A 20,524-nucleotide genomic window follows, 5' to 3' on the forward strand; every position below is an offset into this window, starting at 1 on the left:
GCACAGTTGCACAGGCACTTCTCCTTTACTGAGACAGTCTACTCTGTTATCAGTGTGCACTAGAAGCTGCAGAAAGTCAGATAAAGCCCATCTCATTTCCTGGCTGAAAGATGGCCAGCATTATTCAGCTCTTTACTTCCAGCCTTACTGACCTTGGCCCACCAATTTATTTTTCATTGAATTTCTGTTTTTTTCAATATTAGAGATTCAGCACCACATGTGGGCATTATTTAGGGCAGTCTGTGTGCAAATGCAGTCTGCCTAGGAATGCCCACGCCCCACACTGACACACTCCTATCAAGGTATTTTGATATTTGCATATCAAATGAGAGGAGTGCTGAGTGAGAAAAACATCATGTTTTAAGGAAGCTATGTCTGCCTCTCCCACCAGTAATAATCTGCCTGCATTGCATAGGGAAGCCCAGAGATCTATTTATGACATCACTGTTTTTTTTAAAAAAGGTACGCAATGAAAATGGGAAGGTTTTATTTTTTTGAAAAATTATTTTTTATTCAGTTTAAAAGTGAACATCAAACAGTAACAACAGTTACAGAAAAAACATAGCAGACAAGAAAAACAAAAGTGTCCACACGCCCCCCCCCCCCCCCCCCCCCGGAAACAGTCACCAGCAACCCAAACATCGGTCAGGAGAGTCGAGGCAGAAGGTCGGTGCAGGCCAGTGCCAAAGGACACTCAAGCCGACACTGACCCCCAGAGGTAAACGCTCCCAGGCGTCAAATAATCAAGCCACCTCTAGCTCATGGTGAAGCACCATATCGAAACAGTTCAGAGCTAACCTCATTAGTAACATGGAGCATGGAATGTCAGATACAAGATTGCAAAGTTCAAAATGTAATATGCAAAATGCAGTGCGCAGAGCCAGTGTCTAATATACCGTATATACTCGAGTATAAGCCAAATTTTTCAGCACATTTTTTTGTGCTGAAAATGTCCCCCTCGGCTTATACTTGAGTCAAAAAAAAAAAAAAAAGTCCCTGGCCGCTCCGACGTACTTAAGCTTTAAAAATGGCGCCGCCCGGCGCATACATGTCACCGCGCATGCGCCGCTGCCGCTCGGGACAGGCCGGGAATAGCCGAAGGTATATGAGCGGCGGCGGCGCGTGCGCAATGACGTGCCGGCGTCGGGCGGTGCCATTTTTAAAATTAAGGCGCCTTTGGAACAGGTAAGTGAAACAGCTGCACTACCTGCCATTATGCAGGGCTGCGGGCATACTACAAGGGATGCAGTGCTGCGGGCATGGTCCACCTGTACCATGCCCACAGCGCTGCATCTCCTGTAGTATGCCCACAACCCCGGATCCTCTTGTACCATGCCAGCCACCCTGCATTCTCCTGTACCATGCCAGCCACCCTGCATTCTCCTGTACCATGCCAGCCACCCTGCATTCTCCTGTACCATGCCTGCCACCCTGCATTCTCCTGCACCATGCCTGCCACCCTGAATTCTCCTGTACCATGCCAGCCACCCTGCATTCTCCTGTACCATGCCTGCCACCCTGCATTCTCCTGTACCTTGCCCGCCGCCCTGCATTCTCCTGTACCATGCCTGCCACCCTGCATTCTCCTGTACCATGCCAGCCACCCTGCATTCTCACCCTAGGCTTATACTCGAATCAATCATTTTTCCCATCTTTTTGTGGTAAAAGTAGGGGCCTTGGCTTATACTCGGGTTGACTTATACTCGAGTATATATGGTAACTATATAAGAACAATACATTCAACCTACAGTGGGAAAGTTTTATTTAAAAGTTTTATTAGCATGTTGTATAAAGAAAATATACCGAGGTACATGCCCCGCGCCTAATAAATACATTTAAATAATAAATTATAAATTAATAAATTAGTGTATGATTCAATAAATAAATGTGAATTTGTAAGCAGCTGCTGTAGAATGATATAGAGAATGTAGGGAAGTAGTCTGCTGGTGAGGCTACCTATAGCGCTTGCTCAGGTAAAGTAATAAATATATATATGTATAAATACTTGTAATTAGTGTTCATTAGATAATATATAATATATAAATTCCTATGGGTAAACAGTAAATATTTACTGTTTACATTATTTATTATTTAGTGTTTACCCATAGGAATTTTTATATTATCTAATGAACACTAGTCACAAGTATTTATACATATACAAGTATTTATACACCAGCAGACTACTTCCCTACATTATTAGCATGTTGATTGAGTTTTGAGGGGGGGTCTAGGGTAGGCAAAATAAAAGCAGATTAACCATTGGCTGACCGTATAACTTAGATATACAGCGGCAAAGTGGCATACCTAGTATGTGATGTGACACTTCCACATCTGGGACGCGTATGCGCACCGCCAGTGGCTCTCTCCACCTCTGTTTACACACAGCAGGAGCCCAGAGGCGGGTACCATGGACTCGATGTCTGCCAGCATCCACCGATTGTTCAGTACGCAGGAAGAACAGCATTCTGCCTATGTAAACAAGTCAGATCGCCATTCTGTCAGTAGGGAAGGCATTGATCCTGTGTTCCTGCAAAGCAGGGACACAGATCTATGCCTTTCCTTAGTAAAAGTACCTCCCCCACAGTACACAAGCACTGACTAGGAGCACAGTTAACCATTTGATTGCCCCTGATGTTAATCCCTTACCAGTCAGTGTCATTAGTACAGTGGCAAGGCATATTTTTAATGCATTATTTTTTAGCACTGATCACTGTGTTAGGGTCACTGGTCCCGAAAAAGTGTGAAAAGTCTCAGTTAGTGTCCGATTTGTCCACCGCAATATCGCAGTTCCACTATAGGTCACTGATCGCTACCATTACTAGTAAAAAACGAATTTAAAAATTTTTTAAAAAAATATTCCATAGTTTGTAGACACTACAACTTTTGCAAAAACCAATCAATATACGCTTATTGGGATTTCGATTTTACCAAAAATATGTAGCAGAGTGCATATTGGCCTAAATTGATGAAGAAATTAGATTTTTTTGTTGGATGTGCTGTATTGTTGGTCTTTTCTTGTTTATAGCGCAAAAAATAAAAATAAAACCCGCAGAGGTGATCAAATACTACCAAAAGAAAGCTCTATTATTTATGGGGAAAAAAAGAAAATACACATTTTATTTGGGTACAGCGTCTCACGACCACCCAATTGTCAGCTATTGTAATGCAGTGCAGTATCGCACAAAATGGCCCGGTCATAAAGGGGGGTGAATCTTCCAGAGGTCAAGTGGTTAAACTCCAGCTATAAGTACTACAGTAATTATATGAATATGGCCTAATGCACTGATAAGATATTCACAATTTGCTATGAGCACCTGTGATTAATTATACATTTGTAAATAAAATAAAAACTAATGCAAAATAGATTTCTTTTTTTTATGTGACTACTAACATATAAGTTACATTTGTAGAAACAAAATCACAATATATTCACAACATATTTTAAATGAAAATAAATGACAAAGTAGAAAACCATCAGCATGAAAGCTTCTAATGCCTTACTAGTTAGGAAAGCAGTCCTATGTTAACCACTTGCCTACTGTGCACTTAAACCCCCTTCCCATCCAGGCCAATTTTCAGCTTTCAGCGCTGTCACACTTTGAATGACAATTGCGCGGTCATGCTACACTGTACCCATATGAAATTTTTATCATTTTTTTCACACAAATAGAGCTTTCTTTTGGTGGTATGTAATCACCTCTGGGTTTTTTATTTTTTACAAAAAAAAAGAATAAAGATAGAAAATTTTGAAAAAAAAAAAGTTTTTCTTATTTTCTGCGAGTAAATTTTGAAAATAAATTTTTCTCCTTCACTGATGTGCGCTGATGAGGCGGCACTGATAGGCTGCACTGATGGGCACTGATGAGGTGGCACTTATGGGCACTGATGAGGAGGTACTAATATGCTGCACTGATGAGCACTGATAGGCGGCATTGATAGGCGGCACTGATAGGCGGCACTGATGAGCGGCACTGATGAGCACTGATAGGCGGCACTGCTGGGCACTGAGAGGTGGCACTGCTGAGCACTGAGAGGTGGCACTGCTGGGCACTGAGAGGCGGCACTGATGGGCAGCACTGATGGGCACTGATAGGCGGCACTGATGGGCACTGGCGGATGGCACTGAACAATGACGGGTGGCACTGATGAGCGGCACTGATGGGCAGCACCATCAGTGCCCACACTCAGTGCCCATAGTGCTGCCAGTCAGTGCTCATCAGTGCCTAGATGAGCAGGCACTGATGGGCTCTGACTGGCAGCACTATGGGCACTGATTGTGGGCATTGATGGGGGGCACTGATGGCGGGCACTGTGGGCACTGATGGGGGTGCAATTTGTGTATGTTTTTACCTTTTAGTAATCAGGGCACTGGTGATCAGTGCCCTGATTACATTCCTGTGTGTCCCCGGCGGCTAACGGCTCCCCCTCCTTCCTCACACTGCAGGCTCCTTGTGAGGAAGGAGCGCCGGCGATGAGAGATGATCTCATATGTTTACATATGAGATCATCGCTCATTGGACGGCCCAATCACGTGGTGAATGGCCGCTGTGATTGGCCATTCACCACGACACAGATTTTCCCCGCTGCGCGCTCGCGGGAGCGTGCGAGGGACGTGTCACTGGGAGGCCGTATAAAGACGGCCTCCCGAAAATTCAAGTCCGCGCTGCAGCCGTATATAGGCTGTAGCGCGGATGGGGGAGGTTAAAAAGAATGCCTCAGTTCATATTTGTCCTACTTGTTTTTTATCAAACAATTTACTTAAAGGAAATGTATATCATCTTCAATGTTTAAGAGATACACATACTCTACTTCCTACTTTGCAGTGTTATGATTCTTCTTTAGGCCCCTTTCACACTTATGAGACGCGATTTCACCGTGATTTTGCCGCGCGATTTTGACGTGACTTTGCCGCGATTTTGAAAGCAATGGCTATGGCTCAAAACGCAATCAAATCGTGGCAAAGTAGTGCAGGAACTACTTTGAAGTCGGTGCGACTTCAAAACGCACTGATATGAATGGGGCTCATTGAAAATAATGGAAAACGACTTGTCATGCGATTTTGCGGTCCAAAATCGCGGGACAAGTCGCACTAGTGTGAAAGGGGCCTTACTGCTCTTTGTTATGTCAAGCAATCTAGGAGTTGTTCAACTCCTTCAAAACAAGGCACTCCCCATGTGGCTGATATCTTATTCCAACAGTTGTTAAGCGAGTATTTTCACTGAATTACTGACAGCTGTCTATAGGGGCTAGCGTTCAGATCTTTATGTTAGTACAATTACATAAAAAAAGGAAAGAGCAACTGCAACATTCACTTCACAATTGCTTTAAGGTAAACATTGTAATAATACCTCAAAATATGCTCTCCCTGAAAATAGTCTATACTTTTTTTTGTTATTATTGTGAAAATGAATGCCAAAGTGAGCACTGAAGTCTGCTTAACATACTAAATATGACAGCTACCTCCTGTCCATGGCTCTGGTGATATCCATGCCAATATCCCAGAAACATCTTTTAGCAAGGGAAGATATAAAATTCCTAATTTGTTACCTGAGGATAAGCATGACAGCCAGGCAGCTAGCATTTCTAGATGTAGAGGTAAGCATCTTCCACATTCCTATCATAGCAAGTTCATTTTAAAGTTGATGCAAACTCTGACTGAATGTACCATAAACAAAGGTATTACAACAAATTGAAAGCAAATTGAAGCACAAATTGTTGGCGTAGCACCACATCCAAAAACACTATGTTGTCAAAAGTATTGGGACGCCTGCCTTTACACGCACATGAACTTTAATGGTATCCCAGTCTTAGTCCGTAGGGTTCAATACTGAGTTGGCCCACCCTTTGCAGCTATAACAGCTTCAACTCTTCTGGGAAGGCTGTCCACAAGTATAGCACTGCCCCTTTGAGAACTGCTGGATTTACACACTCTGGGTTACCGTTAGCAACTTTGACATTCACAGTCTATCACTTTACTTCTTTGCTCAGTCAATAATTAGTCCAGGGGTATGTAGTTGTTTTGTGTTTTATTTTCAAGTTAGGGATGGGAGAAGGGAATAGTGGGATACTCCAGATTAACTATGCACAACATTTGGAGGACATCTATCTGTTGATACAGCCAGGCTGTTGATCCACCTTGCCATTTAGAGGGAATTTAGAATTAAGTCTCTTTCCAGATAACATGATGAACTAATGTTATCTTCAGGACACTCTTCTAGTATCCTCTTTCCTGAACACTGACACCAGTCCAGTGACTATCCTACTCTGGGGCGGCCCCCCTCAGGTCAGGCCCCTTGAGATGATCCCCTCTACTCACGATACTGTTTTTCTAGGGTCTCCGGTGTCTCCCCCTCAGACAGCTCTCCTGGACCTCTGGGTTTAGCTCCGTTGCTCTGTCCTTCAGGACGACCTCTTGATGCCATGTGCCACTGCTACAGAGGAGGAGGCAGTCGCCACCCTCCCTCCGAGACACTGCTCACCAGCAAAAGAGCACATGTGCTCCTGGCTTTTATACAGTACCCCAGAATGAACTGAGACAGCCTGTCTCTGCCAATCACCAGGACTATATCAAAGCCTATGTATCCATTGGTCAGGTTTCCCTCCACTGTCCAACATGCCTCTCTATTGGACCAGTGTGAAACACTCTCTAGACTCGATAAATCACATACTGAGCACTCTGAGCAGACCTCACTCAATCATTTGGTGGAGGGGGGGTTATGGTGTGGGGTTGTTTTTTGGCCCCTTAGTTTGTGAAGGGAACTGTTAAGGCATCAGCATACCAAGACCTTTTGGACATTTTCACGCTCCCAACTTTGTGGGAACCGTTTGGGGATGGCCACTTGGTTCCAACATGACTGCGGGCATGTGCACAAAGCAAGGTCCATAAAGACATGGATGAATGAGCTTTGGGCAGAGGAAATTGACAAGCCTGCACAGAGTCCTGACCTCAACCTGACAGAACACCTTGGGAATGAATTAGTGCACAGACTGTGAAAGCCAGGCCTTCTCTCCAATATCAGTGCCTGATCTCACAAATGCACTTCTGGAAGAAGGCTGTTATAGCTGCAAAGGGTGGGCCAATTCAATACTGAACCCTCCGGACTAAGACTGGGATGCCATTAAAGTTCATCTGTGTGTAAAGGTGAGCGTCCCAATACTTTTGACAATATAGTGTATGTACAGAAAAATAAAAACACAAAAACAAAAAAAAAATGAAGGACTTTATTGGTTGCCACATATAACCCCAAAGAAAGGAAGTGAACACTAAAAAAATATAAATACAAAAGTTTATTAACAACACCAAATCAGTTAAAACCTTCATGAAAACATTTCAAACACTCATCAAAAGTGTATAGTACATTCCCTACATTGGTAGGAACGCACTGAAACCTGTTAGAACCTAGTCCATACATATAATATAATACACATGCAAGTGAGCACACATAACACATTTCCTTATATACACTGGGCCAGATACAGGAAAAAATAAGTTTCTAATCTTGATCTGTGCACATTTCGATAGTAGATGGCTTCTTCAGATGATCCTATATATACTGGGAAAGGAATAACAATTATTTACAAAATCCAATTATGAAATCAATACAAACATAATAGATATTGAGTACTCACATACATGGAACCAGGAACTTATAGCACTCAGTCCAAGTGGGGGGGTCCAAGCCAGCACAGAACAAGGAAGTTGCACACAGGGGCTAATACCCCTAGGGCAGTTCATAGCCTAACAAGTTATGATAATAAGTAATAATTAAAATAAATATATTAGTTTACCTTCCCCCAGACCGACTCTTCTATGGATCAATACATGTTTAAGTTCCAGGACTCGCCCAAGAACTCTCCCTCATTCTCACACTCCCTATCCGATTCCTGACTCTTTTGATTCTGGATCCCCCTTCCCCCATCCCACCCTACCCTTCCCCAGTTCACGTCACCCATCTGCTGAGTGACCCAAATTGCATAAGGTCTATGTATAGTTGTACCATTTATATTGTTGACTTTCACGTGTTATATTACAAAATTTTAAATAAAAAATAAATAAATAAATAAATAAATATATTTTCTATTTAATAATAAAGTGGATAAAAGTTAGGCTAGTACACTAAATCAAATAAGGGGACCAAAGAGCAGATGGAGTAAATCACAGCAAACGATTAAAATTATTTTTAAGCGAGTGAAATCCATATAGCATAAAATGTGCTGAAAAATAAATAAATAAACAAACACACGTAAGTCCCAGTTCACACTACCGCGACTTGTCAGGCGACTGGTCAGCCTGACAAGTCGCGGTTCATTCTGTGCTACGGGAACTGTTCTAATAGTCGCTCCAACTTAGAAAATAGTTCCTGTACTACTTCGGGGCAACATCGGAGCGACTTGCATTGACTTCCATTATGTGAAGTCTGTGCAAGTCGCGCCAAAGTCGCGGTGCACGCGACTTCACAGGTCGCCCCCGAAGTCAAATCGCCATAGTGTGAACCGACACTAAGAATTGTGCCCCAAGGACTATCCAAAACAAGAAGCACAAAAGGCAAAAAGGCCACTGTCTATACTCCCAGGGTGACAAATCTTCTAATTAGCCTTAAATAACAAAAAGGGCTTAACCGCTGTTTTTTTTCTTCTTTTCTTTTTCTAAAAGTATTAAAACAATGGTTGTTTTTATTTATCCTTTGTGCACCCCTATGCTGCTATTCTACGGTAGCCTGTTTGCAGTCACTTTCTGTCTATATGCAATCCAAGAGAATCTGCCTGTCATTTCTTAGGGTAGATTTCCTGATGGTGACAACAATGGGCCAAGCATAATGTATGCTGAAATGACCATTTATAGTCTCCATCTGAAGCCCATGTGAGATTGAGTGACAAATCTGGAGCAGATTTGGAAGACAGAGACATATTGTTGTCTACTTAATATAGAAAGGGCGTGAACAAGGTTTATCATGTATTTTTGTGTTTAATATTATACAGGATTTATATAGCGCCAACAGTTTGCGCAGCGTTACAACATGGGGCAGGCGGCACAGTTCCAATACAATACAGGAGGAATCGGAGGGCCCTGCTCTTTTGAGGTTTTTTTAATGAAAACTGCATATTGAAAAATACTAGAAGTTACTCACAAAATGACATTACTATGTGGAAACTTTTAAGAGATTTTAATGAGTGAGTTGCTGGGCACAAGTACTGTATGTTATAGGAAATGTAACCTTTTCCTACCTCATAGTCTGAGAAGTATTGCCTGAAACTATGCTTTTCTAAAGTTAAGCCAAAATTACATTTACATATAGCAATTTAGTTGAAACTAAAGGTCTGATATGTCTAGAATAAAATACCTATTTATTAGAGTATCACATTCCTCTGAATCATGTACTATACTTTATTAAGTCACAGATGTGGGTACATCTCTTGCTCCATTAGCATTTGTCTTGATTGGAGCTTCAATTTGTATCAATTCACTGTCGTTTCTGCATTTAGTACTGTCATTCTTAGATCACCTCTGGCTATCATTTTTTTCTCTGTTGAAAATCATTTTCTAGTGGATATTTTTATGTTCAGTTCTGTCTCTATTCAGAAACATTTAAAGTCCCCTGGTTTAGTTTGACATATTTGCTGTAATCTACATGACCTTCTGTGCTTTCAGTGGAGATTTTCTTCTTATTACTTGCCCTTAATGTGTCATTCATCTTTGGATACACCTACCCTAATCAGTTTTCACACTGCGGCATAGATGTAACCTATTCCCTAGCTGGCCACAGCTGAGTGCAAGTAAAAAAATTTATTTTTAATCATTCTTCTATTTTACTATAATCACAATTTAATAATCTCTAAAATACATTTTAATGACACAGTTCTGTATGTATGTGATACCACTGGAAGTTGATATTGCATTAGCATCAGTACTACATTATTGACATGATATTGTTACTAAGACCTTAAAGTCTAGTCATTTTGAATCTCACAGAAAGATGAAGTCAGTTCAAGAATGAGTTTGAGTTTTAAAGTGTTGCTCTTTTCAACTCATATTTTTCAATGGACTGGAATAAATAAGCTAGTTGCAGTAAGTACGTTATGGAATTGTTGGTTCCTAAACTACAGACTTTTCAGATTTGTGACAGTGTTAAGGTTATTTTGCTTGAAAGATAGATAAATGTCCATCAAACTAAGTCGCTCATAGGCCAGAAGAAGACAAATCTAAAGTTGTTTAAGGAAGAATAACCTTCCTGACCCAAGTTATTTCCCTGGAGGAAACAAAAACTACTACACTTTGTGACAGATGCACTGGGAGGGTTAATGTGATTAGAAAGGGGCGTCCTGTGTACTTGAGAAACAGAGAAAATCCAGGACAATTGTGCATTTTTGGCAATCTATTTTAGTAGAGGAGGCAGCTGCCTTCAGGAGTCTCTCTGGAACACTTACAAACCTTGGGGAACAGAGAGAATGTTGCTCTACAAAAAGACACCATATGGTGGCAGCTTTGCAAGTTCTAACTATTGGTTTGTTTGTTGTCCAAAGAAAAAACGTCCAATCCCGCGCTCTAATGGCTCAAATCCATCCACCAGTATTAGACTCCACAAATTCCAGGAATGTGTAACGGTATAGCCTCGCGCTTATGGTATTGTGCGTATAAATATAAATAAATTAAGAAAGTGTCTGTGTAATCAATAGCTGCTTGCTGTAAAATTAAAGTGCTAGTGCCTTGTGATGTGAACCCAATGTTGCAGCGCTGCTTATATATTAAACAAAATGAATTAAAAATTCAAAAAAACGTAAGAAATAGTGCAAATGTGCGAACATGTGCAAAGTATATACTGTGCAATTCTCGCAAGATTACGCAATAAATATACTCCAAATTCATAAATATTATATCAAATTCATAAATATTAAATCATATAGTCCATATAATCAATTAAGTGTCCATCTGGTGCAGATAAAGTGCTTCTGTGCTTCACTGTGTGCATGAGTTGGGGTGGTCCCCTTGTGGTTGTCTACTTACCACAATGCGTTTGGTATAAGGCTTTCAATTAAATCCTGCAGTGTAGTTGCAGCCTTCCCTGTCAGCCTGGAATCCACGATCATATAGGAGAGATCCTTAATGGTGGTCCTTTATGTGTATCCTGAGTCCCCTCATAGGAAAAAAAGGCCATCCATGATGAAGTACGTTCAATCCATAATTTATTGCAAACAAGAAAAACTACTTACAAACATGCTTAAAATTAAGGCAGATAGATCGCGGCCCAGTGGTTCGCTGCGTGCGCTTCACCGGCCGGAAGTGACGTCAGGTCCGCTCAGCCAATCGCTAGACGCGTTTCGCCATCCAATCACGGCGTCTTCCGTAGCTCAGGAATGCCAGCAGCTCTTCCTTGATTACCAACAAGGTCTGTGTGAACAATCTAAATACAAACCAAAGAAAAAAGAGAAAGGAAAGCACTTCCCTAGCACAAAACCATCTTTATTTAGATCAACATAAAATATAATTTTGATATATGTAAAATTACTGTGCCACTGTCTGCAGAAGCAGCTGCTGACACTACAATGCAACAATATTGTTAAACAACTAAAATAAAAAAACAAGTGCTGTGCTATGAATGAAGGAAGTGTCAGAATGCTCTAACACATAGGGTGCTGCATCACAACTCTATGGGTCTGTGCTAAAAATAAATAAAGTGCAAAATGCTATATGTGCACAATACAGACAATAAACTGCCCATAAACATCACAAAAATCCTTAAAGAATGTTGAAAAAGTCCAAAGTCCTTGAAATGGTGATCAAATCAAGAGTAAAGTCCGTATCCAAAAAAAGAGCAGTCCATGTTCAGAGGTAGAAGGATGTCACCACAGGTACGACCATCACCCTAAATGGAAGTCAGAAGCCCTTACCAGAAATCATGGACTCTACTGCTGGTAGCAAAGATTCAAACATGCAGGAGGCTCTTTTTTTTTGCTCTTTTTTTGGATACGGACTTTACTCTTGATTTGATCACTGTTTCAAGGACTTTGCACTTTTTTTACATTCTTTAACCACTTCTGGATCGGAAGGAATTGCCCCCTTAATGACCAGGCCATTTTTTGTGATTCGGCACTGCGTTACTTCAACAGACAATTGCACGTTCGTACGATACTGTACCTAAATAAAATTTATGTACTTTTTTCCCACAAATAGAGCTTTCTTTTGGTGGTATTTGATCACCTCTGTAAATTTTTATTTTTTGCGCTATAAACAAAAAAAGAGCCACAATTCTGGAAAAAAAAAAGAAAAAAAAAACTATATTTTTCACATTCTGCTATATAACATTCCCAAAAAAAAACATTTTAGGGCAATTTGTTTTCTGCTACATATTTTTGGTAAAAAAAAATTGCAATAAACGCATTTTGATTGTTTTGCCAAAAGTTATCGCACCTACTAACTACTGGAAAGATTTATGTCATTTTTATTTATTTATTTATTTTTTTACTAGTAATGGTGGCGACCGACATAGAGATACATCAGTTCGCGCAGGAGGGCAAGCCTGCCGCAGTACATCTGTGGCGGGCGGTCCGGAAGAGGTTAATGATTTTTGTGATGTTAATGGGCAGTATATCGTCTGTATATATATATAGCATTTTGCACTTATTTATTTTTTGTATAAAATATCATTGCACTCACATGTTCCCGATTGTGTGTGTTGTTGTTGACCATATATTGTTTTTTGTCTCTTCCTTTATTTAGCTGTTAGAGACAAGACACCGCAGATAGAAAACAATGAGATATAGTCATGATCCTTGTAGTTATCAGTCTTAACATTTTTTATATAATTTAGAGAATATTATGGTAAAATATTCTCATAATTTTAGGATAGTTTAACCAACTCCTACTCAAGCCTATTCTGACACTTCACTCCTACATGTAAAAATCGAGTTTTTTTTTTTACCAATACCCCTGTGGAAGTCCCTCCTCCAGCTCCAGTAACGTCTGTACCTCTTTCCAAAGAAACTCCTGTTATAGCAAGCACCTTCATTACTTCCTGCCCTGACAACGAAGTTCTTTCACCTGACTGCACATATGCTTCTAATGGCACTGTGGTATGTAAGGAGGACCTGAATTTGTTTGAGGAAGTATTAAAAGCTGCAAATGCCTATCCTGTAAAAGACCTCTGCAAAGAACCTGTTCCTGTCCAGAGGGTGTCTTTAAAGGGGGGATACTGTCACAGTTCTCACCATGGCTTACAGACAGCCAGGCGTGGTCACCGTTAAGTACCTGACATGGGATTTGAACCTGTGTACTTTAACATTCTGTCTTGTTATCCTACCTCTGAGCCACACTTCAGCTCGTATGGATCCAGTCCTGTTAATCTGGGATTTCCTGCAGCACTAGGGGGCTGGACTTCACCTGAGTATACTCCTGTCTCTCATTGTCCACCTGAAGCTAATTGCTTATTAGGCAAGCTATAAAACGCTGCCTCTCGCTTAGAGCAGTGTCAGTTTATTGCTGATCTTTGTTCCAGATAGTTACTGTTTGACAGACTTTGTTCCTGTTTCCTGAGTGTGTGTTCCAGACTGACTCCGGCTTCCATCCTTACCTTCGCTCCTTGTTGTTCCTGCGACCTTATCTTCATCCCATCTCCTGATCCTTATCCGGACTCGTGTCATCCAGTGACTACTGTTATTCCTGGACTTCCCTTCCCATTGTATTCCTGCCAGCCCTGCTTATTGGAGCACCTTCCCTGCCAAGCCCCTGTGCACAGATTCACAGCCCAGGTGGCTTTCTTACCTGGTCACCTTGGATATCTGCAAGGGTGAGCGTACATCTCTGCGTTACAGACTCCAACAAAGGTAAGCTCCGTGACATTCTAGTTTACTGGTAATTGAGATTTGACTAGCAGAAATCGCCTCCAGAATCTCACTAATACCTGCAGCCGGCGTACCCGAGGTGGCCGAAAGGAAGCCGCCATCTTTGGCCAGCTCATCCTCGTCCTGCCGACAGAATTTATCCAGCTTTGTGGCAGACTCTGAAGCCTTGCAAGGGGGAGACATGTTGCAGCAGTGTGTCAGGTCCCAGGTGGCAGTTATCCGGGCAAAATAGCTCAATATAGAGATAGTAGGATAATATAAAAGATGTACCGCCAGGAGAGCTCAGCTCAGACACGTCGTATCACATATAGCTTCAGGCCATGCCCTCTGGAAACAAATATTTACATTGATCTCCTCCATCTCAAATATTTTTTCTTCTCCTAACCCTTCCCTAGCATTGCTCCATGTAGGTCTAGAAAAATATCCTCCAGACTCTAGGTCCATCATCATACACCTCCTACTGGCAGCTAAACTAAATATCACCAGGCTATGGAAAACTGCTAAAACACCATCCATCTCCAGTACAATTACTGACCTCAACCTTCAATCTGAGATGGAAAAGCTAGTATCTAGGAAAAATGTGCAGCTAGATAAATTTTTGGTACAATGGTCATAATGGTTGAATTACCCCAAATGTAAAGTCCGTATTTAACTTAATAGATATATGTTTTGTTTGTCATCACTACAACTGTTGATCTGGTGTCCTAAGTTCTTACTTTTGAAGAAAGGGTGTGTATGACCAGTGTTCAGATGTGCCACATCCCTAATAAGCAGTACATAGAGAGGGGTTCCCCTAAATGGGACTTTTTAGGCACAGAAGGATCTAGTATTATAATAATCAAAAGTGATTTAGATAATAATGGTGATTTTTATTAAATGTGCATAAACAAAAAATTAAAAACATATACAAGCTATACCAGATGACACCAATTTTCAACCAAATAACAGAACTTTAACCCGACATGTTTCGAAGATAATAAACTTTCTCTTCTTCTTCAGGGGAAGCTCAAGTAAGTATTCTATTAACAGAAAAATATATATATATGAATATTATATAATAGATGTATAAAAAGCACATTTGAAGATATTGTGTTAACATTACTTACAAGGTTGATAGTGTCTAGACTCAAATAGCTTGTACAAAGGGTTAAAACCAAGGAAGCGGGGCTTGATCTGACTGGCGGTGTGGGCTGCTGGTATATGTATGCAGCTTGGATGGTATGACAGGGTAAGCTGACCCGAGACCTCCACTATGGGCGTCTGAAGTCCAATAAGATTAGGAAGCCAAACAAGGTGCCATATCCTATCCCTTTTCATAAAAGGTGTTTAAGCCAGACAGCTGGTAAAAAAAAAAAAAAAAAAAATTCACAAAAGAAGATTGGGTTTAGAATTCTGATAGTTCAATGTGTGGCAAGAAGAATGAGTATTAAAATTGCTCAAACTTTAGATTGCCAGATAGTATCGAAAATAGGTTAGGAAAAATTACTTGTACCTTGAAGGATATGTAGATAGGCAGACCGATCCTCTCCAGCGAGCAGACAGCAGATACTGTGCTGCCTGAATGCTGGGAGGGGGTGTATAAGAGGCCATGAAATTAGGGAGAAGGAGGCATCAGCTGGCGTCCAGGACTGGGCTTCCTGGATCGCAAGCGCCGGGCCCGCCCCCACCCGACGTGTACGCCGCATAGCGGCATGACGCGGAGTGGGCGGGGCCGGCGTCTGCGTTCCACCGGCACGGCGTGCGAAAACCGGAAGTTCAAAAGAACATCCGGTCTTCGTTGGTGCGCACACACCCAGAGGGAGTGGAGCTGGAAAAGCACCAATGAGAGACATCGCATAGCAGCGATGTGTCTCCACCGTGCCGGGAGGACCCGGGAATCAGCTCACAAATAAAAGGCTGATAGGATACAAAGTGAAAAAGTTTTGTTGATGCCAGAAACTTTAAATCAGCCAGTATACTTGGGCGTGTTAATATATGTATGCTATAGGTATATATAGCACCGCTAGAGATCAAGATCCAGACCAGCGTGTTGTAATGGGAACCACCTAAAGAACACAAATGGAACAAAAGCATCAATAACACGAATTGGAAATATTTATGTTGTACAGTATAGATGTGGACATTGACATCATGGAGACAAAAAAGCATATGTTGTGATTAAAAATAGATAACAATAAAGCACAACAGTGAAATTCATTATATGTTGCTTATATGTACAAGATAATAAAGTACAATACATATGTGGACATATGACTCTGTATTTATCATTTTTCCATTCCTCCTGACTCAAAGCCTTCCAGGAATGGCTTGAAAGACAACATGCCATTTAACCCTGGTGGCTCAGTGGCTTTAAGGGAATAGATCCACCTCAGCTCAAGTTGGAGGAGACTTTTGTTCCAGTCTCCTCCTCTCGGGCTGGGGTGGATGCGATCAAGGATTAAGAACTTTATTTTCGGGAATTTTCCCCCGTGGACTGTGCCTACATGGCGTCCAAGCGGGAGCTCTGGGTCAGACTTCCTCATGCTGAGGATGTGCCGGTAAGCCCGTCGCCAGAACTCTAATTTGGTTTTGCCTACGTAAAAACATTGACAATCACATACCAGTAGGTACACCACCCCAGCCGTGCGACAGTTGGCGAAGTGTCTAGCTTTAAAAACCAGACCGTTGGGCAAAATGGGATTTTTTTGTGTCATCATGTAGCCGCAATAATTGCAGCTACCACATATAAAGGTCCCTTTATATTTACAGCAGACAGTGAGGGACTCATTTATGAATTCACTCCGGACCAACCTATCTTTGAGCGCAGGGGCTCTTTTAAAGGTGAATTTGGGAGTGTCTGAAAGATATTGGCCCAGAATTGGATCGGATGACAGAAGGTGCCAATGTTTGGCAACAATCTGTCTAATTTTAGAGTGTTGGTACATAAATGAAGTTATGATTCTAGGTTCATCACTGTTGCTGTCTGTATTAGGAACCCTCTTTGGGGCTAATAAAGCTTTCCTGTCACTAAGAAGAGCGCGCTTGTAAGCATGTTTAAGTGATTTTTTAGAATAACCTCTTCGTAATAATCTATCCCGCAGCCCACCGGCTGCAGATTGAAACGAGGGTAGATCAGAGCAAATGCGCCTTAGTCGTAGGTATTGGCTTACTGGGATGGAGCGGAGAAGGGGTGTGGGATGGAAGCTAGAGCCATGGAGGATTGTGTTCCCCGCAGTGGGCTTTCGAAAAAGTCCACTGTGTAGGGTACCTCCTTCGTCCCTGGTGATGGCTACGTCTAAAAAGGTGACATAGTTGGAATCTGCATTCATGGTGAACACTAGGTTAAAATCATTTTTGTTCATTCGTGCGAGGCAAGCTTGGAGGGATTCAATGGGGCCGTCCCAGATTAAGAACACATCATCTATATATCTGACCAACAGATGAATGTGGTCAGTATATATAGATAGTGCTTCATCCTTCAAGAAAAACTCCTCCCACTCCCCCAGGTACAGGTTGGCGTAAGATGGCGCACAGCAAGTGCCCATCGCGACTCCCTGCACCTGGAGGTAGTGGGAGCCATTGAAGGTTAAGACGTTGTGGGTTAAGATGTATTGAAGGAGATCCAGAATGAAAGCGCTATAGGGGCCTTCCTGTCCATGACGAGATATGATATGCCTTACAGCTGCAATACCTCTATGGTGGGGTATTGAGCTGTAGAGGGCCTCTACGTCAATAGTAACTAATAATGCAGTGGGAGGAATCCACAAATTTTCAATTCTATTTAAGAAATGAATCGTATCTTTGATGTACGAGGGTAAATTTTGGACAAATGGTTGAAGGAAGGCGTCTATTAATTTGCTCGCATTCTCAGAAATGGATCCCCTGCCCGATATGATGGGTCTCCCCTCGGGATTGGTAGCGTTTTTATGTATCTTGGGGAGCCCATAAAAGGTGGGAATTTTGGGGAACTTAGTCCGAATGTATTCCCAGGTGTGTTTTGGGAAAATGTTGTTTGAATATGCAGAGTCCACGAGATGGTAAAATTCTTGGTGGAATTTTAAGACAATATCAGAGGTAATGCGTCTATACCAATTAATTTTTTAGTCTAATTGGACTTCAGACGCCCATAGTGGAGGTCTCGGGTCAGCTTACCCTGTCATACCATCCAAGCTGCATACATATACCAGCAGCCCACACCGCCAGTCAGATCAAGCCCAGCTTCCTTGGTTTTAACCCTTTGTACAAGCTATTTGAGTCTAGACACTATCAACCTTGTAAGTAATGTTAACACAATATCTTCAAATGTGCTTTTTATACATCTATTATATAATATTCATATATATATATTTTTCTGTTAATAGAATACTTACTTGAGCTTCCCCTGAAGAAGAAGAGAAAGTTTATTATCTTCGAAACATGTCGGGTTAAAGTTCTGTTATTTGGTTGAAAATTGGTGTCATCTGGTATAGCTTGTATATGTTTTTAATTTTTTGTTTATGCACATTTAATAAAAATCACCATTATTATCTAAATCACTTTTGATTATTATAATACTAGATCCTTCTGTGCCTAAAAAGTCTCTATGTAAGTTCTTACTTTTCCTCTCCCCTTCCTTCCCTCTACCTTTCCCCCCTTTCCTTCCCGTCTAGAGTCAAACAATTAGAATAGAGAACAATATATACAGTATCTCACATAAGTGAGTACTCCCCTCAAATATTTGTAAATATTTAATTATATCTTTTCATGTGACAGCACTGAAGAAATGACACTTTGCTACAATGTAAAGTAGTGAGTGTACAGCTTGTATAACAGTGTAAATTAGCTTTCCCCTCAAAATAACCCAACACACAGCCATTAATGTCTAAACCGCTAGCAACAAAAATGAGTACACCCCTAAATGAAAATGTCTAAATCGGGCCCAATTAGACATTTTCCCCACCCCTCCCCTCCCAGTGGCATGTGACTGGTTAGTGTTTCAAGGTCTCAGGTGTGAATGGGGAGCAGGTGTGTTAAATTTGGTGTTATCGCTCTCACTCTCTCATACTGGTCACTGGAAGTTCAAAATGGCACCTCATGGCAAAGAAATCTCTGAGGATCTGAAAAAAGAAATGTTGCTCTACATAAAGATGGCTTAGGCTATAAGAAGATTGCAAAGACCCTAAAACTAAGCTGCAGCACAGTGGCCAAGACCATACAGTGGTTTAACAGGACAGGTTCCACTCAGAACAGGCCTTGCCATGGTCGAGCAAAGAAGTTGAGTGCACGTGCTCAGCATCATATCCAGAGGTTGTCTTTGGGAAATAGATGTATGAGTGTTGCCAGTATTGCTGCAGAGGTTGAAGGGGTGGGGGGTCAGCATGTCACTGCTCAGACCATACGCCACACACTGCATCAAATTGGTCTGCATGGCTGTCATCCCAGAAGGAAGACTCTTCTAAAGATGATGCACAAGACAGCCTGAAAACAGTTTGCTGAAGACAAGCAGACTAAGGACATGAATTACTGGAATCATATCCTGTGGTCTGATGAGACCAAGATAAACTTATTTGGTTCAGATGGTATCAAGCGTGTGTGGTGGCAATGTAACGCTCCTGCGTTTTTATTGTAAGCTGGATTTGCAGCTGCAGAATCTCCACTCAGTAGTCATGTAGAGATGTGTTGGAATACCAGATCCAACTCTCCAGACTCATCACTGTGGGCCTGTCTGCTTCAGCATACAGATATACACACACTCAATAAGATGTTCCTGGAGTGATAGGATGTATATGATAGTATGGAGGTGATGTGCTGAAGGGACAGGTGTGAGCAGTGACAGTAATGGTAAGCACTTGATAGTAATGTTCAGGAGAGTAGTAGATGGTAATAGGTAGAATGCAGATAGGTTAGTAATCATGTATGGTAACAGGTGGTAAGGACAGCAGATGACATATAAAGGATAGACTAACCCAGTGCAAGGATAGATGGTAGTAGACTCAAGAGCTAGCAATCTATGTAACAGTGCAGATGGTAGAATTAGTATGCATAGATAGTAACAGTCCTTAATGTGCAGAAGATGATAGTGTAAGTTAGTTATGGAGGATTCCCCTGTGGGGTACTTATCACTAGTAAGGTTTAGTAAGTAGAGGGGTCCAGTAGTAAGGGAGTGATCCGGTAGCGAGATACGGGATCAGTAGCGAGGTTCCGGTCTGTTCCAGGTAAAGGCAAATAGCTGGAGGTTCCGACAGCAAGACAAGGCTTGTAAGCATGTAGGCACACATTGAACGAACAACGTGAGAGAGAACGCCAGCGCTCAGCGGCGCTCAGCGATGACGTCATCCGTCTTAAAGGTGTATGCGTTCCACCTAACTAGAAAGGTGGGACGCAATGTTGAAAAGAAAATGGTAAATAAGGGTACCAAAGGTACCAGAATCTTACAGGCAACCAGGTGAGGAGTACAAAGACAAGTCATGGTCTGGGGCTGCATGAGTGCTGCTGGCACTGGGGAGCTACAGTTTATTGAGGGAACTGTGAATGCCAACATGTACTGTGACATACTAAAGCAGAGCATGATCCCTTCTCTTCAGAGAGTGGGCCACAGGGCAGTATTCCAACATGATAACGACCCCAAACACACCTCCAAGATGACCACTGCCTTGCTAAAGAAGCTGAGGGTAAATTTAATGGACTGGACAAGCATGTCTCCAGACCTAAACCCTTATGTGCATCTGTT

The sequence above is a fragment of the Pelophylax lessonae genome (assembly GCF_965119305.1).
Source record: "Pelophylax lessonae genome assembly, chromosome: 5".
Classification (NCBI taxonomy): domain Eukaryota; kingdom Metazoa; phylum Chordata; class Amphibia; order Anura; family Ranidae; genus Pelophylax; species Pelophylax lessonae.